Source organism: Microtus oregoni, unplaced genomic scaffold, assembly GCF_018167655.1.
Source record: "Microtus oregoni isolate MIOR12 unplaced genomic scaffold, Mior012 000047F_ref0000412, whole genome shotgun sequence".
In the NCBI taxonomy this organism is placed as follows: Eukaryota; Metazoa; Chordata; class Mammalia; order Rodentia; family Cricetidae; genus Microtus; species Microtus oregoni.
In genome coordinates this window covers 4,487,862-4,513,867 of record NW_024543221.1, presented here as the reverse complement: position 1 = coordinate 4,513,867, position 26,006 = coordinate 4,487,862, and the positions used below count along the sequence as shown (strand labels likewise).

Below are 26,006 nucleotides of genomic sequence, written 5' to 3'. Positions count from 1 at the left end.
ATAAGACCAATGTGACCCTTGATCATGAATGAATGGCGGCCATGGACAAAGTCCTCTCTTGAGTTGAGCACTCCATCAACTTTGTTGACTGAGAAGTCTGACCTTAAAGTAAAGATGAGTTTGAACATTCCCGAAACTTCCACAGATAACAGCTCAGCTTCTCTAGGATGATGGAATTAGAGGGCCTTCCAACCTCTTCCATTTACAGACGAGAAAAGGAACGCTGCTCTCTCCCCAACACTCATCCCGTTTCACCATCCATCACCACAGCTTCATGCTTTTCCTGCTTGGGTCACTAAATATATGTTAACTTAAAAGGATGTATGAGGAGAAACAGCTCTGTGGACAGCACTGTGGACAGCCACATAGCCATTGGACAGACAGAAGATGGCTAAGCCAGAGATGCCAGCCCCCAACTGTCCCACATCCGTATCTCAACTCACTGTATTCAGTTGCATTTGCTGATTTAGTGTATCAGAATAGATGCTTATGTACATTACTACCCAGTGCCATCCAAGTCTGCTGTTGAAAGCTTGGTAGCTTTGTCCTGGTGTCCTTGTGTCAGGGCAATGGATAAGGTCCCTATGTCTTGTCTCAGAGACAGGCAAGGGCGCGAGCTCCTTAGCACCACAATTTAGAGGCTAGCAGCCACTGTCTGGAAGAAGGCTGCTGCCATGTTTTCTTTTTAAAAGAAGCATGTTCCCAAGTGGGACCTTTTCTCAATGGGAGCAGAACAACACGGTGCCCTTGGCACACACTGAACACAAGGCACGGACACGACAACTGAACTACTCTCTCTGACCCTGCCCTTGGCACTAGTCAGATGGATGGCCTTGCCATGCAGAATGACACATGAGGCCAAGCTGCTGGGACGGGGAGAACCATCAGTGGCTCAGGACGTCCAGGTCTCGTTGCAGTGTGTCTGCTATATGACCTGACTGTTTCAGCAGACTGTCTGTATTGCAGGCTAAGCACATGTCCGCCCATGTCTCAACTCTGGTCCTCTCATCTTTCACTCTGAAATCCTCAGTAACGCTCCGTCACTCACTGAACCAAGTTTACAGTCCACGTTGGGTCTCAAAGGTCTAGTGAGCATCTGATGTGTTTTCTGCCTCTGCCTCACCATCTAGCCCTTGCACAGCCTCCACGTCCCACCTCAAACAGCCTTCTCTGAAGACGACTTCCGCACTCCAGTGAGGTCGGCTCTTCTTTCCTCCATGGGCCAATCCACTTGAGCCACTCTCGGCCTCAAACTCTGGTTCTTTTGTGACCATCTTAATCCGCTCCTGTGAAATCGTATCCTTGAGGGTGGGACCATGCTCTATTCATCTTCTATCGCCTGTGGTGCTTTCTGCTCTCCCAAGAGGTGTTTGCTGAAGTGGAGGAATACTTACATTATGGCTGGATAGTGTGTGGAGTAGGCCTGCTATAGTTTGGAATAAGTGCCCCTCAAAGGTCAGAGGCTTGGTCCCCAACCTGTGATAGTTTTAGGAGTCCATGGAACCTTTAAGATGTGGGACTTAGTGTGAGGAAGTTGTGTCGCTGGGGGCACGCCTTGAAGATTTTGGGATCCCAACCACTTCCTGTCTCTTAGCTTCCTTGCTGCCGAGAAAGCATTTTGTTCACCTCAGGCTCCTACCATTATGGGCTGCCTCATCTGCCACAGGCCCAAGAGCAACAGGCAGAGCCAAACAACCACAAGCAGAAGCCTCTGAAACCATGAGCTAAGATGAACTTTCCTTCCTTTCAGTTCGTTTTCTCAGGTATTTGGTTGTAGTAGTAGAAAGCTAAGAAAACAGGTACTTACTCTTTGAGCTTAGGACGCCCTTAACCAGGAGACACCAGCTTCCGTTCACTTCTCAGCCTCCTTGAGTTAACAGCAATAGGTTGGCATTCCCAAGGCTCTAAGCAGGATGAGGGTGACGTGTGTGTGTGTGTGTGTGTGTGTGTGTGTGTGTGTGATAGCACGTGTATCTCTGATGAGCCTCTGGGACCTGGACTATCAAAAGAGGATGTAGAGCTAAGGTCCTTGTGACTTGATCTGTAGGGAACTCACTGGAAGGCCACCTACTACTACACATCATTAACCTTGTCCTTTGAAGCTGTATTTCTGACTGCTGCTATAAGTGTTTAGGAAGCGAAGAAGTTGGTTAATCTTTTTAAAAAAATTTAGGACTAGCCGAGCTGTGGTAGCTCACGCTTTTAATCCCAGCATTCAGGAGGCAGAGGCAGGTGGATCTCTGTGAGTTCAAGGACAGCCTGGTCTACAGAGTGAGTTCTAGGACAGCCAAGGCTACACAGAGAAACCGTGTCTCAAAAAACAAACAAAAAAGATCTACTATTACTGCTACAACTATTATTATTATTATTATTATTATTATTATTATTATTATTATTATATGTATGGGTATTTCAGCAGAGTGCATATCTGTATACCACATTGAGTGCTGGTGCTTGCAGAGGTCAGAAAACAGTGTTGGTCCCCCTGGAAATGGAGTTACAGATTATCATGAGCTGCCACATTGATGCTGGGAATAATACCCTGGTCCTCTAGAAGAGCAACAAGTATTCTTAACCACCAAATCATCTTTCAGCCCTGAACTGATCATCTTAATAAAGACTGGGGAAACAGAGGCTGGGGGATGGTGAGCTTGTGGGAAGTGGGGACTGACCAATAACAAGCATGGTGACAATGAAACGTCCCCAGTGCTCTGAAGATGATAGTGGTAATGGTTGCCCAACACTGTGAGTGTACTCAAAGCTGCTAAATTATTAAACGGATCAGTTTTATAATATATGAAAGATAACTAAAGCTTTTTAAAGGCTAATGTCACCAAAAAGGAGCATGTGACTTTCCAAGGAACACCAATTTTGAGTATCCTACACTTATTCACAAGAACACATCAGATTCAAACTGGATCATGAAAATTGTCAGGAAAGTTGTCTTAGTTAGGGTTTCTTTTTTTTTCTTGCTTCCTTTTTTCTTTTTTTTAATTTTTGTTTTTTGAGACAAGGTTTCTCTGTCTAACAAACCTAGCTGTCCTGGAACTAGCGCTTGTAAACCAGGCTGGCCTTGGTCTCACAGAGATCTGCCTGTCTCTGCCTCCTTAGTGCTGGGATTAAAGGTGTGCACTACCACCACCTGGCCCCTTAGTTAGGGTTTCTATTGTTCTGAAGAGACACCTTTACTACAGCAACTCTTACAAAGGAAGACATTTAATTGTGGTGGCTTACAGTTCAGAGATTCAGTCCATTATTGTCTTGGCGGGACATGGTAGCATGCAGGTGAACATGATGCTGGAGAAGTAGTTGAGAATCCTACATCTTGTAGGCAACAGGAAGTGGTCTGTTTTACTGGGGGTGGCTTGAGCATATGTGACACCTCAAAGCCCGCCTCCACAGGGGTACACTTTCTCCAACAAGGCCACACCTCCCGTTAGTCCCACTAAGGAAGTTTAAAGTCATGACAGTTATCCAGGTGAGTTGGTACATGCGTGTAATTCCAGCACTCAGAATGATAGGCCAGCATGGCCTTGAACTAGATTCTGTATCAAATAAGAAAAGGATACCATTATGGATGCTGATTCAGCTGACAAAACAGGGCCGTGAACTGCAGACTTGATAAGACAGTGTATGATTAGTTAGCATTCTAAGTTTGACGATTGTGCTATAAATATTTAAAAGAATATCTCTGACTCTGGAAACTCATACCAGTGTATGAAGGCAAACCATGAAAGCAGCAGCCTGCTCACAAGTGGTTTTTTAAAAAAGTGGACTGGAAATGTAGCTTAGTTGGTAAAATACTTGCCGAGCCAACTCCAATCCCTGAGTTTGATCCCCAGCACTACCTAAAACCTAAAGCCATCGGGGTGGCAAATGCCTGTAATGCCAGCACTCAGAAGGTGGAGGGAGGAGGAACATGGGTTCAAGTGTGCCTTCGGCTCTCAACACTGTCACCCCCCCCCCAAAAAAAAAGGAAGAAAAAGGACGAAGGAAGAAGGAAGAAGAAAGACCAGGCAAACACGGAGAAATTTTAGCTATTGGCACCCTGATAAAATAGACTGGGGGTCTCTGTAAAGTCTTTGAATTTTTTTGCCAGTTCGAAAGTATTTTAATGCAAAAAGTTAAAAAAAGTCGCATAACTAAAGTCATATAGCCAAGTGGTTCCGACAGAGAAATTGCATCTTAATCCCAAATACTGTCCCTAAAGCAGTCACGACTTCTTTCTTAGCATGCTTGTGGCATGACATAGGTAGCATTTACCCAGGTTCCCTAAGGAGGTTGCCCTAGGGTACCTACCAATAAAACTCTAAGGGCACAAGAAGTTCATTGCCACTGTTTGGAAGTCTGAGATGCCCCATGGCCCATCAGCAAGGGCTTGTCACTCTGGAAAATTTCCAATTATACAAAGGCAGTGCACAGGGCTAGATTTCCCTTGGTGGCCTGACAGGTCCTTTGGGACCAATCAGGAATCTGAATGCTTCAGCCAGAACTGGACCGGATGTCAGAGGCACAGCATCGTTGGGATGTCTTTCTTTTCTTGGTTATTCCCCATCTCATTTGGAGTCCACGCATCTCAGAGTCAGGGGTCTCAGAGAAACCAACTCAAACCAGTACTCCATGCCTGTGCCAGGCCAAGCCCAGGCATCTTGAGCCTTGGCCTTGGCTGCTTAGAGAGGTAATGTGGGTTGAACGCCCAAGAGGAATTAGTCCGGGAATCACCCCGTGGCCTGACTCAGAAGAGAAAGAGTAAACATGACCATCTTAGGACCAAACTGCTAGGCTTCTCGACTCTTCTACAGAAAGGGCGGTGGCCTCATGCCCTGAACTCAGAGTCTGGTAGGTCCTGATAGGCTTTGGAGGCTGACGTGGGCTGGAGGGGGGTGGGAGACACAGCAGGGTCATGTTTTGGCCGGCTGACTGGGCCACTGTGTACTTTATTTTTCCTGTGGATCATGTAGCACCGAGCTCTGTGGTGGGTTCTGCTCAGGCCTGAGAGCAGACTCAGGATGGAGGTGTCTTGGGTTGGTAGACCCAGGGAAGGGAGGAGTGGATGGTCCATCTCCCCGGGATTGTTTCCAGCTCCTCATTTCAGTTCTTAGGGAGCTTCTGGGGGACCACCACCAACTGTGAAGGGCAATGCTCTGAAGATGGTGGTCAGGTGAGAACCCAGTTTGCATTGAAACCAGGAAACTACTCTTCCCAGTTGTCTGGTTGGCTTGCCGCTCTGACCTGGGGTATTCTGATGTATTGTGTGGGTTAGTCTGTTTTTTTTTTTTTTTTTTTTTTTTTTTTTTGCACCTTCTGTGGTATCTCCTCCAGCATGTGGCCCAGGGCATGGCCCCCAATAGAATTCCAGCCATTCTTGCTGACGTGATGAACTATGTACCTTTGAGGCTGAGGACTACATTCCTGACTTCCTGTTTCAACTCTGTAATAACCTTACTCTTGCCGTGATGGTGCTCACTGCTCCTGCCTGGCCCCGCTTTGTCCACATTTGAGGTGGGGATGGCTATTAGTCCTGATTTCTTTTTCTTGTTTGTGATGAAATAGTTAAGGAAATAAAATCAGGCTCAGGGGCTAGCTCTGTACCAGCCCTGTGGGAGCCCAGCCCTCCATCTTGACCTGTCTTCATGCTTCCAGCTTCTGAATGCATGAGAATTCGACCCTCACAGGGGACAAAAAACCCAGGAATGGGCTCCCGCTGCCTTCTCTGTCTCCTCATCTATGTCGACCCTCTTATGATCTGCTCTGCCCCTGCAGGCTGTCCTCTGGGGCCTGCATTACCACTCCTTGGTCCTGTGTCTTTCAAGGAAGGCTCTGGCAAGGCGGAGGAAGAGGGGAGAGGTTGGGGCTTGGGTTTCTCTGTTCCCTCTGACTGCCAGGCTGTGGCCATGGCTTCTAGCCCGCAGCTCCATTCTTTAACCCAGCTTTCTGGCCACCCCTTCAGGCCTAGGTATGCAAATGTTTGCTTTCTATCCCAGGCTTCTCCCATTTAGAGTTTGCTTCTCGGGTGCCCCAACTGGACCCCCTGGCTCATAGTGCACCCTCCCCCCCCCCCCCGCACACACACACTCCGCGCTTTTCATGAAGAAGTTGGTTTCTACTTTCTTCCTCCTGGAAGCTGCAGGAACAGCCATCTCTAGAGCCTGAGCATCCTGCTGTCTGAAAAGCGTGGGTGTCCGGCTTCCAGATGGCTCTTGGTACTCAGGAGATGCTGTGATCTCAGGTGGACTGGGAAGAGACTGACTCTGGGAGGGATGGCAGCTTTAGAAGGTGCCAAATAGGACTCCCCAGCCTGTCTCCCTCCTCGGCCTCCTGGATCCTGGTTACTTGCTTTCAGAGCTCTATACCACCTGCTCTTGACTTGAACACCTCCAGCAACAGGATTCAGGATTCCACTTGATCTCCTGGGGAATGAATGCCCATCCTTCTTCCCGGAGACCTCATTTTGGAAAGTGCAACATCTGTCCAGCCTGTGGTGTTGCTGATGCTGCACAGCTGTGCCCTTTACTTTCCCAGTGGCAAGAGCGACTGAGGGGAGCAAATCCTCACTGCCAACAGTGTACTTCCCACTCTGGGGACCCACCGCTTTGCTTTCTTGCCCTGCTTCCGGTTCCCCTCCTGTGGAGCTGGAGACCCAGTGTGGAACCCTCCTTGCAAGGTTTGATTTTCCTCCCTGCACTCCCAGAAAAAGCCTCCAGTGTTTGCATTGTTCTAGCTCGCAGGGATCCCTTGTTATGAGCCAAGTCATCACAACACGCCTATTGTACTTTAAATCTTACAAAAGAAGCCAAAAAATTAGTGCATCTCCTATTTAAAAGCATTCCCCCCCCTTTTCTAGCCACATCAGTCGCATACTTAAAAAGCAAAGAGGTTCTGACTCGGTTCGTGTGAATCTGGCTTTTTTCCCCCTTCCCGTGTGATTTGTGTGCAGACTTCTGAGTGAACAGGTTTTATAATAGAGAGTCAGCCAGGCTAAATCACAGTGGCGGAGGCTTATGCAACTGCTAAAAACCTATGAGTTAAAAATGGAATAGTCTTGCAGAGTGGGGAAGGTAATAATATCAGTGATGTGAAAATAGAAAGTAAGAAATGAGTACTTCAGCAATTTGAGTCTCTTCGCCACATTTCTCCAGCACCAGAGGAGTTTGGTGTTATCTTCCAGAATAAATGCAAAGAGCGACCTCTTATTAGAGAAGCCAAACTTTGCTCCCACGGAGCCCGCCCTCTGCTCCCAGTTAATCCAGAGTCAAGAGTCATTTCTATTGACTTTTCGCCGTCAGACACATTGTGTGTTTTGTTCAAATCCCTGTGTTCGTTAATGCTCATAAAGGAACAGATTTTAGATTTTTTTTATAAGTGGGTTTTTGTTAATTTGCTATTTTAAAAATACTTGTGAGACCTTTACTGTTGCCATGGTGATATGATTTCCATAAACATGATTTTTGTGGGGAGTTTTGCACATTGAAGGATGAGGTTGATATGCAGTGTTGGGGGGAAAGTAGGTGGTGAATTTGGCAGCTACCCCATGACTGTTTCCCTCAAATGCTGCAAATACATTCCAAGAATCCATGCCACAGTAGGGTCCTGGGTCTCCATCAACAACATTGACACCTTCAGGACCTAGTTAGGAAAATAGAACGAAAGGCCACAGGCTTTTTACTGGCTCTTTAACCTGTCTAGGTCAGAATGACCTAAGGCCTTGCCCCAAACCACTAGGTATCAAAAAGCCTTTGGGGACTAGATAGGCTGGAACCACCCAAGGAGTGAGGGTTCTTTCTCTCTTTAACCACGCTTTCTCAAACTTCTAGAGTGTGCTGTACTGCTGAAGTGCAAAAAGACTTGCAAATGAAGGTGAGGGGAACCTGGTTAAACAAACAAGAAAGCATTGACTAGGAAATAGTTTCTCACCTGGAATACCAAGGGTTAAGGAAAAGGTAGATAGATGGTCTCAGTGAAACAGGCCCTCAGACGTGGCTTGGGCTAAAAAGCCCCAAGCTCTTCCTCGGGAAGCCTGGCTCTCCCCTGCCTTCATTTATTCTGTCTCCTTCACTTTGGTTCAGACTCCTGTTTGACCATCATAGACATGGCGATCCCTCAAAGAGTGCCTGGCTACCTACCTGGTCTTGTGGCTTTGGATTCTGGGAAGAGCAAAGCGTCCTGGGACAGTCCCCCACTCATACTAGGGTGTCATCTATAGTGGTGAGGCTGCACCCCAGGGCAGTATTCTCCTCCTGAGACTACCCTGGGAGACTGTGCTGAAAGGGTGATGGCAGCGCCACACCTTGGTGGGGTCGGCTTAATTATGCCCCTCTGGCTGAGGCTCTTCTTTCTCAGTGTGGCCACACTAAATCAAATCTCCTCTTTCTGTTCTTATTTATTCACTTATTGCTTCGTGTTCATGTCTTTAATTTTGGCATACAATGTGCCAGTGATGGGCAGTGAAGCCCAGCCTGTCGTGGCTGCCGGAATTGAGGCTTTTGCTCTAGGAGCTCAGTTATACCAATGGCATGAAGTGGCATCGTTTATCCATAGTGTTGGGCATCAGTACTGACTCACAGAGGATTAGTGTCCCCAGGAGTGGACTATATAGAGAGGTGGAGGGAGGAGTGGAGCAAATAAGAAAGGGTTTGAAAGGCCACAGGAACTGAAAGTGGCCGAGTGATAGCACAGGCCCCTCTAGGTGCTCAAGAGAATGGGTCAGGGTTTGTTTGACTCAGCACTGCCTGATTGAGCACCTGGGCATAGCCAAAAGGTTTGTGAATCACCCAAAACTATGACTCATAAGGAATTATGAATTACTAGAAAGCCATTGTGTTGACTGTTATTATTTATGCAGTGCCAGAAACACAGAGAGGGCCACCCAGAAGGGGAGGTGCGCGATACTGTATCCGTCCAAACCTAAGGTGGTGTGCGAGCCAAATGTGTGCAGGTGTGAGCACACATTGCCCTTGCCCTATGTGTGCTGAGGACAAGCGTGTGTTGGGAAGTGTGTGCATCACCTCAGTCCTGTGGCACTTCGTCTCACCCTTCACACCTGTGGGAAAGGTCTACCACAATCCCCTGTGCAGATGGCCCAGACAGCTGGCGGTTGCTGGCGACGTGTGATTTGTTGAGGTTTTTTTTTTTTTTAATGGAAATGATGAATGAGAGGTGTTAGGTAGGATTTATGCCTCCATAACAGTGAGTGTGACCTGAACAGGGCTTACGTTTGGGGTGGTCTGGACTGTGGGTCACACTCTAAGCTCAGGGAGAGATGGCTTCCTCTCCTGCTGACCCACCTGTCCAGCTCTCAGCTCTGGCAATGACTCGTTGAGGGCCTGCCAGGGTGGCTTAGGGGACTTCCCAGGCATTTCTGTATGTGCTCTAAAATAGCCCAGAGCAATTTGGCAGGAACAGCTGCGGGAACGTGGCTCAGCACCCCGTCCAGGATGGAAGAGGAACCGGTACATCGCCTGCCACGCAGCTCCAGACTCTTCCCACAACACATTTAATTGAAAATGTTTTAAAGCATCCATAGCTGGCAGCTTGGCAGGGACTGGTGGGCGGCCAGGAGGGAGAGGATCCTGCTGCATGAGGAAAACATCGCTCTGCACAGGGCTTTGCTGCCCGTGGGCCGCTCTGATGACCACTGTATGGGCTGAGCTGGGGGCAGGGGCATGGATGTTAAGGTACAAAATGCCTTAGGGAAGAAAGCCAGCTGGTTCACGCTCTGAGAAACAAAGCCATCCATCTGCTACCCAGAGGAGCGTCTGCTAGGGCATCCTTAGCTGGCTCCCAGGGAGGGCATAGGCGGTGGCTATCAGTCAGGAGCCCAGCTCACTGAGGCAGGCTCTGTTGTGTGTGAAAAATCTCGATGATCCTTTTCTGGATTTTTTTTTTTTTTTTTTTTTTAGCTGACAGAACACTTGCTCCCTGGCTTGCATGTTACCACGTGATCACTGTGCGAGTTTGGCCAAGTGATCTACCTCTTCCACATCTCAGTTCCTTTCCCTTTTAAAGTTTCTCTACTTTAGTAATCTTTCCTGCCTCCGGGCTACAGAGTTTGTCTCCTTCGTCTTCTGGAAGTTTGATAGTTTTAGGCTCTACACTGTTTCTATGTGCACCTCGATCTCTTGATCTAAAAAAAATGGGGGGAATAGTCCCTATTTCTTCAGAATCGAGTTCAGTCCTAGAATAAATAGTACTTTTCACACAGTGGAGATTAAGCGTGAATTGTTGCCCGTGGAGTGTCACTGTGGTACTCTCCTGAGCTTCTCTGGTCTAGCTCCACGGGCCCCAATGCTGGCTGGTCTAGTGGAGGAGATGTTCTCATTCAGACTGTGTCTCTGAACTTGGGGCCCTGCCTGGCTTGAAACACATGCTTAGTTCACTTGGAGGGATACGGCTGATAGGTAATCCCATACTGCTGACCCCTGACCTCAGGAACATCAGAATCCCTTGGGAAGTTGGTCAGTTTCCACCTTCAAAGAGGTTGATGTAGCGGAGCAGGAGTGGAGTGGACTGTGCTCGGCACAGTTTAGAGAGAACTTCTGGGAGGCCTCAGTGGAAGGCGACCCCTGGGCTCAGGGAAAGGAAGTCCCACGGTGATTGTTGCTGACAGCATCCTGCCTTTGTAGCTCCTGTGTTCAGGACTGCATGGGGGAGTGGTGACCCACAGGGAGCCCTTGTGTCTGGTACAGTCAACCCAGAAGATCCGAGGCTTGGAGGTGGGGATGCTGGAGGTTTAAGTGCATGTGATTTAAATCAAACTGAACATGGAATTGCTTGGCAACGAGTGGGAAGGTCGGGCATCTTAGAAATGCAAGAAGCTACTGGTAGGATAGAGCCATGGCCCATTGGTTCTTGAGAGACTCCTCCCCAGTATGGCTGCACTGCAGCTCCAGGCTGCGCTGATTGTTTGCAGGTGACTGCGGCCACCATGAGTCTTCCTCTCTTCCCCAAACCATTGCTCCACGCTCTCAGAGGGGCTCCTTGGAGTAAATGGAGCCTTCATTGGATTTTCCTGGAGGTTCGAAATGTGGCCTTTGGCAAGTAGGTGTTCACATAAACTAAACAGGACCCAAGAAAAGACACCGTGGAGCTGTGTGTGGAGGAATGTGCTTTTCTAGAGCAGTGTTTAAAGATGCATCTGGGATTCGTCTCTTAGCAACAGGGCTCATCCAAAGCACACTGGCAGTGTCAGAACACCCAACAATGCTTGATGCCCACAAGCGCTGTGTAAAATAAAGTAAAAATGTACTGAGTAGGAGCCAGGAACTGAGTGCAACTCCTCCAACAGGTGGGAAAACTCAGAACCACAGGCAGACGCAGATGCTCTGGGGTGAGTCTAGAGCACCAGAGTGGGCACTGGGGCCAGGCCACACTCCGTCTTCCTCCTTCCCAACCTCCCCCTCTCACTCCCACAAGACCTTCCTTCCCTCGGTGACCATCAGTAAGCCTGCCCCTCCTCCAGCCTCTATCCTTCCCAGCCCTGGAGACCCAGTGTCTAGTCAGAGGGTCTTTGAGCCTGTTAGCCTGAAGAGTGGGGAGTGACAAGTAGGGGAGGCAGTTAGAGACCCAAAGTCAAAGTTTCTAAGCTCCATTTTGTGCCATCGGACCCCTTTACAGTCTAGACTCCTCAGAATAACACCGTTGTTTGGAAATGTATCTAATAGGTTGACATTATTATTATTGACTTATTGTTGTTCTCAAAACACCCCAGTGATGTTGGCAAGCAATTGTCAGCAGAAGTGCTGTGTATGATGACATTAGACACGAAGCTCCAGTCCCCAGAGTACTGACAACCATAACCTTGAAGTAGTGGCAGGAAGGGTCATTTGATAACATGGCTTCACTGCTGCCTGCATAGCAGAACATAGACTCTGTTCAGGTAAAAGTCCAGCATGGTGTCTGCGCTCACAGTGGAAAGAGATGCTTAAATGGCCATTTCCTGTCTCCATCTTCTTCTTCCCATGTCCTGGGAGGCTATGCTTCTTAAATACGCACCCTGCCCTGTCCACCCTGCCCTGTGCACACTGGCGTATGCAGAGAGACAGGAGCACTGAGACAGACACACTAGATGAAAGCAGGTTAAGATTGGAATGATGGTTTCTGCTGCTGTAAGGACTTGTCACTGCGCTATTGAATAAACCCACAGTGTCACCTTTCTACACAAAGCAGAGTTCACAGCTCAGGTTTTCTCGGGTCAAGGCCACTGAAAAGTCATTTGAGCTTGCAAAGAGAGCTCTTTGGTATTCTTGGAACATTTTCCAGTCTGTTTTCCTCCTCAAATCTACTTCATTCATTTAATATTTTTGGTAAGCGTGTATTAAGTGCCTAAGATGTAGAAGGTGTTCTACTCCATCTGGGCTCTGCACAGATATTCTTAGGAAGATGCACTTCAGTGGACACCAGGGACCCTAGGATGGGAGAGTGCAGCTGCTAAATTTCCCCATCTGGACTGGGGACGCTCAGTTTGCACAGGCTCCTTTTAGGAGGAGGGGCATCTTAGGTTTCCAGAGACCCTGAGCTGTCTTAGGGACTATCTTCCTGGGACTCTGGAAGTCCGACTGCTTGGTCTCAGAGATGCTATCCCATGCTCTGAGCAAAGACCTCAGAGGGGATCTGCCCTGAGGGGCTCTGCCAAGGCATACTCAGGAAAGCCGTGGGCTTCGTGGTGCTTAGCCAGCCTGAAAGATTGGACCTTGGTCACAAATGCTCACACTGAAGGGACCTGACAGAAGCCTCTCACTTCATAGATATGGACACAGATGACAAATTTCTCAGGGAACTATTCACATTAGGTAACATCTTTTGCCCTGGAGCCTTTTATGATCTATTGGGGAGCCAGGGCATCTGAAAGTCCTGCATCTGAGCTGGGAAGTCTGTGGACAATTGCTCCCTCCCAGTGACAGTGACAAACAGTGCCGAGGGTGTCCAGCATCAAGGTGACCTTTCAGGCTGGGTTGAATATTTAGGCTCCCCACCATGGGCTGCCAGACTGTTCAGGGGCTCTGTGTGTTATGTCACTCATCACACCAGGCCTCCGAAGTGGGTGCTCTGACTGTTACCCTACCTGGCAGGAGGGGATACTGAGCCATAACCACACAAAATCTGGTAGCCTGGCACTAGGAGCCAGCCCTTGATCTCTGTCCCGTATCCCTCCCTTGCAAATCGCACTGACTTCAAAGGACCACATATGGCCTACGTGGTGTGGACCAGCATAGTAAAGATGAATGTTACCATGCTACCCTGGCACTCTGTCATTGGATAAGATGGGGGACACGGTAGTGTAGAAGAATTGGGGACCACCTCGAGCAGAAGGTCCAGGGGTCCCGAAAGACAGATTGACCCGAGTTGAGGTTCCACTAGGCTTCTGTCCACCTCTGCACCGTTGGAGCCCTTGGAACTGGTAAAGTAGTTAGTGCAGGCAGGAGACACACGCCAGGCTCTAGGCTGGACAGCTCCCAACTCATCACTGGGTGGTGACAGCAGAATGGGGTGGCTGAGTGGCCATAAAGAGTTTGGACAGAGAGGGCGAGAGGATTGGCAGCCAGCCAGCTCTTGCTTCTACAGTGCCTGCCAGGGAGACATGAGACAGCCTTTGGTGTCGGTCAGAGGACCAGATTCCCCATAGTGTCATTTCCAAGAGTGAAAAAAAGACACAGAGAAAAACAGTATTAAAAAAATAAATAAAAACCTACCAGCTATTTCTACAGCAGTTGCGTGCTGTGCCCAGCCCTGTGTTCCAGCCCTTTTTAGCATCACTGGAGCCCCAGTGGCTCCTTAGGACTGAAACATTGGCGGCAACTGTGCTGGATCCAGGCTCCGCCCTCTCATCTGCTGCTTCTTGCCCTAATAGGAAACATCTCAACAAGTTCTCCCCAGAGCCTGCTTTGGCATCTGGCTGGACTGAACCCTGACTCCTGCCTCGGATTGCTTCCTCCATCTCTTCCCTGCTTGTTTAGATGGCTGGAAAGAGAACCCCTGGTCCAGCTTTTGGAGTCCATTTATGTTGTCTCTTTCCAGTAAGTTCTGCTTTGGGACAGTATCAGTGGGCAGGAACACGGCCGTTATTCTTTGGACTTCTCAGTAGTTCGACTCCAGGTCTCAGAAGAAAGACGATGCGATCCGTGGAGGAGCTGGGAGAATCCATATGTTTGTGGGACACAGCTGCGGCAGGAAATCTGGGCTCCCACGCCAGGAGACATGTAGCAGGCTAGCATGGTTTTGGTGATTATGCAGCCCCTTCTGGGCCTCTGTGATCAGCTTGCCACTCTTATCAGGGAAGGACTTCCTGTGTTCTGAAAGGTTTACGGAAGTGAATTTCATCTGACCGAGGCTGTGGTATGGACGTATATGTTTTACGAAGGGAGCCTCTTGGATGGAAATGTCTCCGCCAGCCCTCAGCTCCACACTGCCAATGTTAACACACAAACCAATATATGTACATATATTTACATAGGTACACACATATACAGACAGGTACACACAAAGAATTGCTATGGCTAGATAATGTGTGTGTGTGTGTGTGTGTGTGTGTGTGTGTGTCATAGACAGGGTCTTTCTACATAGCCCTGGCTGTTCTAGAACTTGCTTTGTAGACCTGACTGGCCTCAAACTCACAAGAGATCTGGCTGCCTCTGCTTCCTGAGTGCTGGGATTAAATATATGCCCCACCTAACCAGGGTTGGTTAGATGATCTTACTGAATAACTTCCTTAGCTTCCAGGGGAAACTGAAGGTGCCTCTGGAACCCCAGGGCAGCTTTTCACCAGCGGAGTAAGAACAATCCCAAAGGACAGGCGGCAGGCTGGTGGCTCCATCTGTGGTAGGAGCAGCCATTGCTTTTGGAGACTTCAGTCTGGGTCAGCTGTGATTCTGTCAACCACTATGGAGGAAACGCCATTGACTGCATGAACAGGACAGCAAGAGTGCCATGGGGTGGGTATACAATTCCCAGTCATCCCCTGTCCCCTAGCGTTGCTCCAGGTGGGCGCAAGGACCTGGGTCACTCCTTACATATCACCCATGGTTCGGGCTGCTCCCAGAAACCTTTTCTCAAAAGCAACTTATCAGCTTGTTGTTCTGAGTCGAGGCTATGCTACTCAGCTGACAAAGTGTCCTGTGGGGCACTGGTCTCAGAGAACAAAGGGATCAGAGCTGGGCCCTGGACAGTAGAGGACAGTGAGGTCATGGCTGTCTGCCAGCTTCCCAGCATGCCTCAGCATCTTCAGCATCTTCGGCGTGTCTTAGCATCTTGCTCTCACATGCTTCCTCAAATGTCTTTCTTTTGGTGGTACCTGGGACGGAACCCAGGGCCTTACGTTTCTTCACAGAGTGCCCTCTTTCCAAGTTCCTCTCCCAAATCTCTTGACAAATGATAGCCATAAATGCTGCCCTAGCAATTTAATTCTCTTTCAAACAGGCAGCTCTCTCTGATGAGGCCTGGGGACCCCACCTGCTCTCCTTGGAGTGGCAGAGGAGGTGGCTTTGTTTGGGTGAGTGTGGAATGGGGGAGACACAGCTGCTCAGAAACTCTGCCTTTGAAGTCAGGATAGATCTCTTCTTCTGCGTCCCATGGTCGCAGGTGCTGACTAGACCTGGTAATGAAGCCAGTCTTCCCTCTGCCTGTCCAGAGCCGCACTGGGGAGGAGGATCCCACGGGAAGTGAGGGCCATGGGGGAAAACCTGCAGCCCCACCTGCTGCTGTGCCTATGAGTGGTCCTTGAAGGCCGCTCTCCCTGACCTTCGGAGTCTTGCTCAGCTGTCCCTCCGAAAACAGCCTTTTCTCTTTCAAACAATGAAATAAAATAGGGACTTAACTGAAAATAAAACTGTGTTTTCAAAGAGAATCTTAGGGAGCTAAAGCTAAACAATGACAACGCCCCAGCTGAGTGTCAGGTGTCTGTCCCCCTAGCCCCCGCTACTGCCTCTGGGTTGAACCCAGGGCCGGATGCATCTAAGCAGCCACTCACTGAGCTACAACTCCAGCCCATTACGTACTTTGTATTTTGAGACTGTCTCAGTTGCCAAGGCTGGCCTTGAACTTACTTTGTAGCTCAGGCTCACTTTGAATGCATCATATACCTTAGGCTCCCAGGTAACTAGGCCTGCACCGTCAAACTGGGCTTATGGATGATTTTTTTTTTACAAAAAGATATCATTATTACCAATGTGTGTGTATGTGTGTGATGTGGCTATGTGGGCATGTGCACGTTTCAGCTCTTATGTGGAAATCAGTGGGTCGTTGTGTGAGGCCAAGTCTCTCCTTCCACCCTTCCATGAGTTCTGGGGTAGGATGGGTACTCCAGTCACCAGTCTTACATGAGAAGCACTTTGCCAGTTGAGCCATCCTCTTGGCCCCAGAGCTTGGGTTTCTATGCCAACAGACATACTGGGACTGGGTTTCTAATGATTTATTGGACCAAGAAATCAAACCAACCCTGAATGATCTATATATATATATATATATATATATATATATATATATATCTCCATTGCTAAGAACTTAGCTCGTTCCAGGCACTTTAAGTGTGTAATCCCTATTAAGTTCCTTGCTATATGTGATTGGGTGTTTTTCTACCCCACATCTTTCCAGGGAGGAACTGGCCCTTTAAGATTTGATAGCGCAAGTCCTGCAAATGCAGGGGCTTGCCTAGGCTCACACAACCAGTGAACCCTGAAGTCAGCAGTAACATTCAGCAGGCTGACCCTTTAGCCAACACTCATAACCATCACCCCACCCTGCTTTTCTGGGCTTTTCCAGCAAGTCACTGTAAAATAAGCCCATTTCAGTTGGTTATTTTCAAAATAAGACTCCCAGTAGGGGAACCTTTCCCTACAGTACCGAATACTCTGATGTGGTGAGCAGCAATGCCATCGCGGTATGGAAGAAGCCTTTCTTGAGCCTGTCCTAAGAGCCCTGGCAGGAAACTATCCTTGGTTCTGAGGGTACACAGATGGGCTCAAGGGCTACCGGGTTGGGCATGGTGCCCGGGAGGCACATGATAGGCCCGTGGGGAGCCATCAGTCAGACAAAGAACACCTGAGCCTGGGCCACTCTCTACCTGGCTTCTGCCCTCTCTCCCTGGTCCTCAGAGCCTGGGGAGCCAGCTCAGCTGAGCCACCCTTCCATTGTTAAGTGGCCACCTGAATAAACCAAGGATGGCTCCTCAAGATCTCTTGAGAAAGGACTCCTCAGAACCCCCAGGTCTTTCTAATATCAGTGCTGGGTGTCCCGGGGCCAAGGCTGTTCCTGGAAGGTCAAAGATCTCCATGGCAGCTCTGGGCCTGTTCCGTGGCATCAGCCATTTTCTGTCAGATGTCTGGGTGTCAGCTGTCCCTCACTTGCTTGACTGTTACATCACCTTCTTTACAGCCAGAAAGATGCCACTGGGGGACATCTTTGTAAAGCAGAATCTCAACAGGTGCTTGTGACGTTTTATTTTTTTGTATTTGAAAAAGAGAGAGAGAGAGAGAGAGAGAGAGAGAGAGAGAGAGAGAGAGAAACACCAGCAGTTCAGCCACGGTAAAGATAATTTTTTTCATTTTGTTTAGTATGTGCCTGTCCTTGTCCACATGTATAAATATTTTAAAATAATCTCCCAACACAATATGCGTACTATTTTTTGTGATCTCACTTTGAAGAGCTTCCCCATCTCTTTGTGTAGCCACGACCAGACTTTTCCTGGCTGCGTAAAACTTTGACATATGGATGAACCCGAGCCTCAGGCTTCACAAACTGACATGGTTGAACTTAGCAGTTACGGTATAATTTTTTAAAGGGTAAAGGGGCTGGGAAGATGGCTCCGTGGGTAAAATGCTTGTTGAGCAAGCATGAGGACCTGTGTTTGTCCCCTCAATGTCACACTCGCAGAAAAGCCAGGTGCGGCAGCCCACACCTTTGACCCTCATGTTGGACAAACACAGATGGATTCTGGGGGCTACTAGCTAACCAGCCTGGCTGAAACAGTGGGCTATTCAGTAAGAGGCTCTGGCTCCAAAGAGAGGATACTGAGTGACAGCAGGAGACACTCAAAGTCATCCTCCAGCCACGTGCCTGCACAAACACGCGAGCTCATCCCATCACACCTACCCAGGCAAATGCCATGCAAAACATAATTTAAAAAATTAGAATGAGGGTTCCCTGTCCTGTGGGAAGTCCAAGTAACCCCCACCTCCATCCAGGTCTAGTAAGTTGAGCATCCAAACTGCCTAGGCTCCCACTAAGCCAGTGCATGCAGTAGGATCAGAAACCCATTGCCATTGTTCTTGAGTTCTCAGAGGAGGGGGGGGGGACTTAATGGGGGAGGGGGAGGGAAATGGGAGGCGGTGGCGGGGAAGAGACGGAAATCTTTAATAAATAAATAAATTAAAAAAATAAAAAAAGACATGGAATACAAAAGACAAAACTTAAACTGAAAAAAAAAGTATCATAAAAAAAATAGAATGAATAACTGTCATCAGCTACTGTGATTTCAATTCCAGGCGTCTCTGCTTTCAATTTCACTTTCATATTTATAGCTAATATGCTCCCTTGCCAAGGTTCTGCTCCAGTCCAGGCTACTAAGGAGGCCTGCTCCCCGCCAGTCTCTCCCAACGGCCCTCACTCATCAGTCTTAGTTTGCATTCTGAACGTGTCAAGTGTTCCTGTACCTTCCAGTTGCAGCGGACCCCGAGCATTGCCTTCCATAGGTGAGGAAACTTGACGTCTCACCGCCCATCTGTGAGGTTTGGACCCTGGCATTCAGTGCCAGATTCCTGCTGTGCCTGCTCACAGTGCCATCCTGCCTCCAGCGACAGGTTCTACAGGATTGAATTCTGTGGGCTTGATCTCTTGGTACCTGGTGAGACTCGATCCTGGCCTTCCGTGGGGACATCCATAGCTTTGCCCTTTCCTTGGTCTCCAGCTGCTGCTGTATAAATGCCAGTTGAATCCATGTGGGGGCTGCCATAAACTGAGTCTGTCTTTTAGGAAGGGGCAGTCCTAGTTTGGGCAGCTCTAAACCGCCAACATTCGCCTCTCACGGCTCTGGCGGCTACAAGTCAGAGAGCAACCGGCTGGAGTGGCGAGGAGCTCACGAGGACCCCTTCCTGATTCTCTCCATAGGAGGGAGACTCAAAGGACACTGGGAGCTCTGTGCGTCTCTCTGTACCCTGTGAGGGCCTGGCCAGGGCCTGGTTCTTCCTTGGCACCAATCTCAGTACCTCAGCCCAATCATCCCCTGAAGGCCCCACATACTGATAATACCATCTTATTGGAGATCAAAATCTCAAGAATTCATCCATGGGAAGCAACTTCACACCTGGGAGTGCAGCTTCCAGGTCTGGTATTCAAGTCTGATATGTTCTGCGGTGACATGTGACATGTCATGTATGTCAACAGTCTTCTGCGGCCTCCACTGTGATCAAAGGAAAGATTGCAGGGCACACTGGCCTTCTTTCTTCTTGGAGTGTGAGACTGCTATTTCAGGCACCTGAAGGCAGCTACTTCTAGCGCTCCCAGTGACCACGCACACCTGACCTTGAACTTCCCTTGGTGTTTGACAACTCTGGCCTCTGCTCACTTGCACTCAGGTGGTGGGGACCCAGGACCCCTGTTCCCTCTAGAGTTGATAAGCAAAGGGTGGCATTTCATCATTCAGGTGACTGACTGAATGGGGCTCAGCCACGTGCCGTGGGATCTCAGCCTTGTCCTGGTGTCAATGACACCATAAGGAAAAAGGCAGTTCTAGGCTTATTTCTTGTCATCTATAGTGTCCCCTGGAGAACCGCCTCTGGGCTTCATCAGCATCCTCCATGTCCTTGATCACAGAAAGGCTCCTGGCAGCTGGCAGCTTGGGTAGAGCCCCTTTCTGCTTTTAATCTCAGTGCCTCTCCATCCGTGGAAATGTCATCTGGCCAGGTTATAAATTCTCAGGTGATGGAGGCTGCCTCATTCTCTTCAACAAATGTCACCACTGACCCATCCCCCGCTCTGTCACCTAAACAACTGTCCTCAGTGAGGCAAACAAAGTGCTTTAGGGCCTTCATACTGCTCTGGTCCTCCTTCCCATGTCCCATGCCCTCTCCTAGGTACAGTCTTTGGGGATTGAAGCCCAGGATCTGTAAGGAAACTCCAAGCATTCTGTGAGGTTAAACTGCTCACGCTTAGCATCTGGGAGACCCTCAGGAACACCTCTGCAGCTCCCCAGGTCCCCACAGTCCCTCCAGGTCCAGAGATGGAGGAGGAAGGGAGGCAGAGGGTAGAGATTTGTTAACAAGCCCAGGACAGCTGATGCAATGCCCCGTACCATTAAAATTAATGGCTGGTTCCAGCTGACTTGGCCTCCAGCGGGACAATCAACCTCTAGTCAAGGTGGAGGCATCGAGAAGGGTGGAGGTGGGAGGTAGTCTCTTTCCACAGTCCTCCTCAGAAGGAAGGTCAGTGGGAGCCACTGATTTCAGTAGGGAACTCTGATAGGTACAGTGAGATAAATATTATCGGTAGCAAGCTGGTGTCCCCACAAATGGTGTGATATATTTATGAAGACATCTGAGCTTTTTGCAAAGTCGAAAGCTACCTATTGACCCTTCCTACCACTGGTCCAGGGTGTAGGTATCAAATGAATGGGTGAATTTGTTCTGAAGAACTTTGAGGGTGTCAAAGATGATGAAAACATGAGACCCGCTCGTTCTTTCCTCACGATACACACACTGGCTATGACATAGACTTGCAAATTCCTTGCCAGCCAGGATGTGAAACTATGGCCCCACACTGGGTCTGTGAGATGCTCTTGGATGAACAACTCAATACAGTTCCATAGGAGAGACATAGCTGTCCTGTAGGCTGGTGCTGGCCTTGAAACCCAGGGTCTTAACCGTTGGTAGCATTCCACTACCAAGCCACATGGCAACACCAATTGGGTCCTCCAACTCTACCTCTCTGCCCTGCCTAGCACAGCTTTATTCTAAGACTGCTCAAGGGTGACTTTGTTGACAAGCCAACCGGCTGAGGCTAGAGACTGAGCTGTTTACTTTCAGGGCCGCAATAAACATTGTCCCCAGGGTTTTTATCCAAAAATGTTTGTGGCCTTCTAATTCTCTTTCCCTCAGGCTTCCCTTGAGAACTGGCATTTCCTAGGGTTGAGTGTGGCTTTAATGCAATATCTCTTTACCTCATTCTACCCTGAACCAGGCTATCTTCAGTGGGGCCTGTTTCTAGGGGCATGGCTGTGATTTCCAAATGGCTGTACAGTAGGGTTGGGGCTCCCTTGCCATTGTCTTCCTGGTCCCCAAAGCTTGTTTTCATCCAGGCCCTGTAGATGGATGACTCTGTTCAGTGATGAAGGCATTTAGCTGTCCTTCATTACCACCCATACAACGGAACAACTGCAGAGCCAGTGGTGGCGCACATCTGGGGTCAGGCCTAATTTACAGCCTAGCACCCAAGGGTGTGTGTTTTAAAGGTTTCTTTCTTTATTATGTATTTTTACTGCAGCAGTAGCAGCAGCAGCTTCACGAAGGGCAGGGGGCAGTCCTGCCCTTGTCCAAGCTCCAAGCGTCAGTACGCTCTCCTCTGACCCAAACCCATCACTTTCTACAGCTCCTATGTGATGCTCACGAAGCTGAACCCCACGAGAATGCGAAGGATGGACCTTTCCAGCCCCTGGGCTCTATTCTCGTAAGCAGAGCCACCCCCTCTCCTGGAGGGGTAACTCCATGGCTCACTTTTTACTCCTGACAGGAGTGGGGGAGGGAATGGAAGGAAGTTCTGGGAACTCTGCCCAGAGTTCCACCCCAGGCAAGCCCTTTGGGGACTTCGAAGGGGTGGGAGAAGGGGTTATAGGGCTCTTTCTCCTCCCACTGTCTGGCTCAGACCTGCATCCTGAGTTCCTTGGGGGAAGTTGGTCACAGACACCTCAAAGGTGGAATGGTAGCCAGAGGGCCTGTGGTAGGAAACCGGCATGGCCTGTGTCAAGTACGACTTTGTGGGAAGGTCTTCCTCAGGCTGCAACTGCTTGCCGAGCTCTGTCACAGCCACGGTAGGATGTGGGGAACACACACCCGTGCCTGAATGCCCGGGGCTATGGAGCACAGACCCCACAGTTTGAGGCTATCATTTCTCTGTGCCTGCTGGTGCCGTGGTCACAGAAGTAGCATGCCCAGGGCACAGGTCCCAGAGCAGCCCTGCCCTGCAACATGGAGAAGCTACTACACTGATCAAAAGGGCGAAACCGTGGACACCTGAGTTATTGATAAGATCGAGGCTCTCTTCTTTTTTGATATGTGTGTTCGTGTGTGTGTGTGTGTGTGTGTGTAGGTGTATACACAAATATATGTGCAGGTACTTGTGCGTATGGAGGCCAGAGGAAAATGATTGGTATCCTCCATGTTCTCCATCTTAGTTTTGAAGCTGGTTTCTCGCTGAACTTGAAACTCAGTATTTCTAGGCTGACTGGAGAGCTCCTGGAATCTGCTTGTCTTCCTCCCGGTCACTCCCACCCCCATCCCCTAAACTCTGGAATTGTGGGTGCTGGGAATCCAAACTCGGGTCCTCTCGCTTGCCCAGCAAATGCTCTTACCCCCTGAGCCATCTCCACCATCTGGTGGGGTAGTTTTCTGATGCTGTATCTGTGAGGCAAATCTCTGCAGCCCCGAGTGGGAATTCTCAAACCTAGCCGCCCATCTGAGTCAGCTGGGGGGAATGCTTGTCTTCTGCTTAATTTTGGTACTGAGGATGGAACCCAGGGCTTCATGCGTGAGAGCGAGCTACACTCCAGCCTCTGTTTAGTGTTTTTAGATAAGCAAGTTCCAGCGCCGTCCTTGTGCCTTCAAGGGCTGGCGTTGGAACTCTAGAGTCCACACCTTCAGGAGCCTCCATCTACGGTTCTCATGTGCAAACTGCTTTGGGTTCTGCCTCAGTTTCTTTTTTCTGATGCTGTAGTAATGTGCCCTGACCAAGGCAACTCAAGGGCTCACACTCCACAGGGCAGTCCGTCATGGTGGTGAAGTCAGGTGTCAGGAGCTTGAGGCAACTGGCAACCTTGCACGTGCAGTACAAAAGTGGACTGATGAACGCATGCTCGGTTACTGCTCAGCTCTCTTTCTTCGTTTTGTTCCGTCCAGGACCTTATGCTCAGGAATAGTCCCGCCCACAGTTACAATGAGTCTTCCCACATCAGCTAACTACAGGCAAGCCCGGAGACCTGTGGTCTGTCAGTTCGGCAGTTCTGATGAGCATCCATCTTCTATCAGTAATGACAGATGCTTACCTTGAGCTGGGCACGATGGGGCAAGACTGTGATCCCAGCATGTGGGAGACTGAGGCCGAGATTTCAAATTGGTAACCTGCACTATCTATATAACATACCCTGTGTGTGTGTGTGGTGGGGAGAAGCCCTATTATAGAGATGTTTTACTTGGCAGGAAGAGAGAAGGGAGGCCATAGCTACAGAGACAGAGGGTCGCGGTGCCTTGGCAAAAGTCCACAGTGAGTGACAATGGGTGGGGTGACTTGTGGATGTATGAATATCATTATGAATGAAGCTTTTAGCTGGACACGGTAACACAGACCTGTAACTCCAGCACTTGGGAGATAGAGGTGGGGGGTGGTGGTCAGGATTTCAAGGGCAGCCTGGCTACGTGAGACTCTGTCTAAAAAGAAAAAAAAAATGCCTTCCCCATTTTGTGTGTGTTGGGGAGTTGCATGTGTACATATACAGGCTTGCATGTTTGTGTGTTTGCGGAGGGGTCAGTCATGAAGCCTGCAGGCCTGAGCTTGATCCGTGGAATTCACATGGTAGGAGGAGAGAGTCAATTTTTGCTCTGATCTCTATACACAGGCCGGGGCATGTGGGTCTCCCTCTAATAAATAAATATTTTTTTTTTTAAAAAAAGCAGCGTAGGTAGAGAGGGGGTAGCATGAGCTCAGCACGCTTGTGCTGCTGTAATGCATCTGTGTTATTTTCACTTAATATTTCCCCCACGCATTCGCGTTCCTCTCCCACCACCTTCTTACATCTGCAGGGTTCTCTTGTGTAACGCTGTCGGCTTGTGTTCATCTCCTGTTCCCCACACATGGTACTCCAGTAGCAGCGAGGATGGTGCCATGTACTTCTCGAGTCCTCCGTGTCCCTGACACGTCTCAGAGGTTGTTTCTACATCCACCAACACCTGCTGCCAGCCTCGCTTCCTTACGGCTCCTTTCCCATTACATCCCTCTCCTGCTCACCACTCCCTGGAGCTCGGCTCTCTGCAGGTTAGGCAGAGCCACAGCCCAGCGTTCAGAGTCCTCCACAGCGATCCAGCTAGTCCTCATTTTCACGTCAGCCCCTTATCCACGCCACCACTGCTGCCCCAGGGCTGTCTAAACTCACCTCCCTCTCCCCACCGGATAAGGTGGGTGTCATGTCCTGGTTTCTGGGACTCTGCATAGGCCCTTAATCTTCCCAGTGGAGTATGAGTGTCTGAAGTAGTACAGGCTGCCAGGACAGGACTGAGTTAGTGCCCAAGACAGCTTATACAGACTTGCAAGGGGTAACCTTGTCTCATCATCCAGAAAGGAGAGTCCTCAGCCACTGTGTGCCCCTGCTGGACCGCCCATCCTGTGGAGACAAGAGCTTGGTTTTGCAGCTTCCATAGGATTGCCATGCTCTATGCTAGGCCTGTGTGGCTGGTGCAAGGCCAGCTTCCTGGGTGTCATGCTGTACTGAGCTTCATTGTTCCTTGGCGGCGGAGGGCGGTTGTTTGGAAATACAGAGCCCTGGGCACTTCAGGCATTCGGGGGTACTGGGGAGCCTGGGCACCATATCTGCTACAGAAATGCCGCAGGTGGTGCTATAGGGTCTGAAGGCACTCGGTACCAGGTCTTCTGGGACCTCCACAGACCACCTGCTGTGGGAGAGGTACCGCGCCCCCTTGTTGGAGATCTGAAAGGAAAGGAGATGGGGCAAGGGGGTGGGGCCTTCACTGGGGGTAGTAGTTCAGAGGAGGAGGAGCGTGGGGAGGGTCAGGAGGAGAAATCAGCGGCTAGACTCAGTCCCTCAGCCTCTATCATAGGCATTAGGGCAGACCAGAGTAAAGTCGGTGTCCGGAAGCCAGTAGGAGCCGGTGAGCAGGAACCAGGGGCTAGATACCAAATTCAGTGAGAATAGGAAGGGGGGCTAGACACCAGGTTCAGCTGGAATGGGAAGGGGGGTTAGACACCAGGTTCAGTAGTAATGGGAAGGGGGGTTAGATACCAGGTTCAGTGGGAATGGGAAGGGGGTTAGACACCAGTTTCAGCGGGAATAGGAAGGGGGTAATAGACACCAGGTTCAGCGGGAACTGAACGGACAATCTCAGTGTTCTCAAGAGTGGGAACAGAGAGAACTGGGGTCCTGAGAATGGTCACCAGTCCATAGGCCATTTTCTCAAATGTTTTAATTTAGATCCTGACCTTCTTTTGACAGGTCATTGACCCTTGGGGTCACTGTGGGAGTCAACTTGTGACTGTGACTTTGAGCAACGTAGTTAATTTCTGAGTCTCTTTATATAAGATAGAGTGGAAGGCTGCATACCTGCCCCCATAGACATCTGCGTCCCAGTCCCTACACCTGTGACTATGTGAACTTATGCGATAAAAGGGGCTCTGAGACACGATGAAGCAGGAGATCTTGAGAGATGACATCATCAAGTGTGTCCCCACATAAGGCAGGCAACAGGACCAGGGTTCAGGGATGACATCATCAAGTGTGTCCCCACATAACGCAGGCAGCAAGACCAGGGTCCAGGGATGAGAGGACAGCAGATCAAGGACAGGATGCTCTGCTGCTGGCTCTGGCAATGGAGCAAGGGGCAATGAGCCATGACCATAGGCAGCTTCTAGAAGCTGGGGCAACAGGAAATGGTAGCCCATACTAGGTCTGAAGCCCCATTCAGACTGCCCTGACCTCCAAAACAGAGGAAGGATGCATTTGTGTTGTGGAAGCCTCTAAGCTTGTGGTAATTGTTGTGAGCACCTCCAGGGAGAACGAGAACTCTGCTGAGTCCTCGTGCAGG

General features: G+C 49.5%; 1 protein-coding gene across 2 annotated transcripts in view; it reads left to right on the top strand.

Annotated features, from left to right (window-relative positions):
• Window positions 1-26,006, top strand: part of Stum (stum, mechanosensory transduction mediator homolog) — a 48,963-nt gene that overhangs the window by 11,664 nt on the left and 11,293 nt on the right. The window lies entirely within an intron of this gene.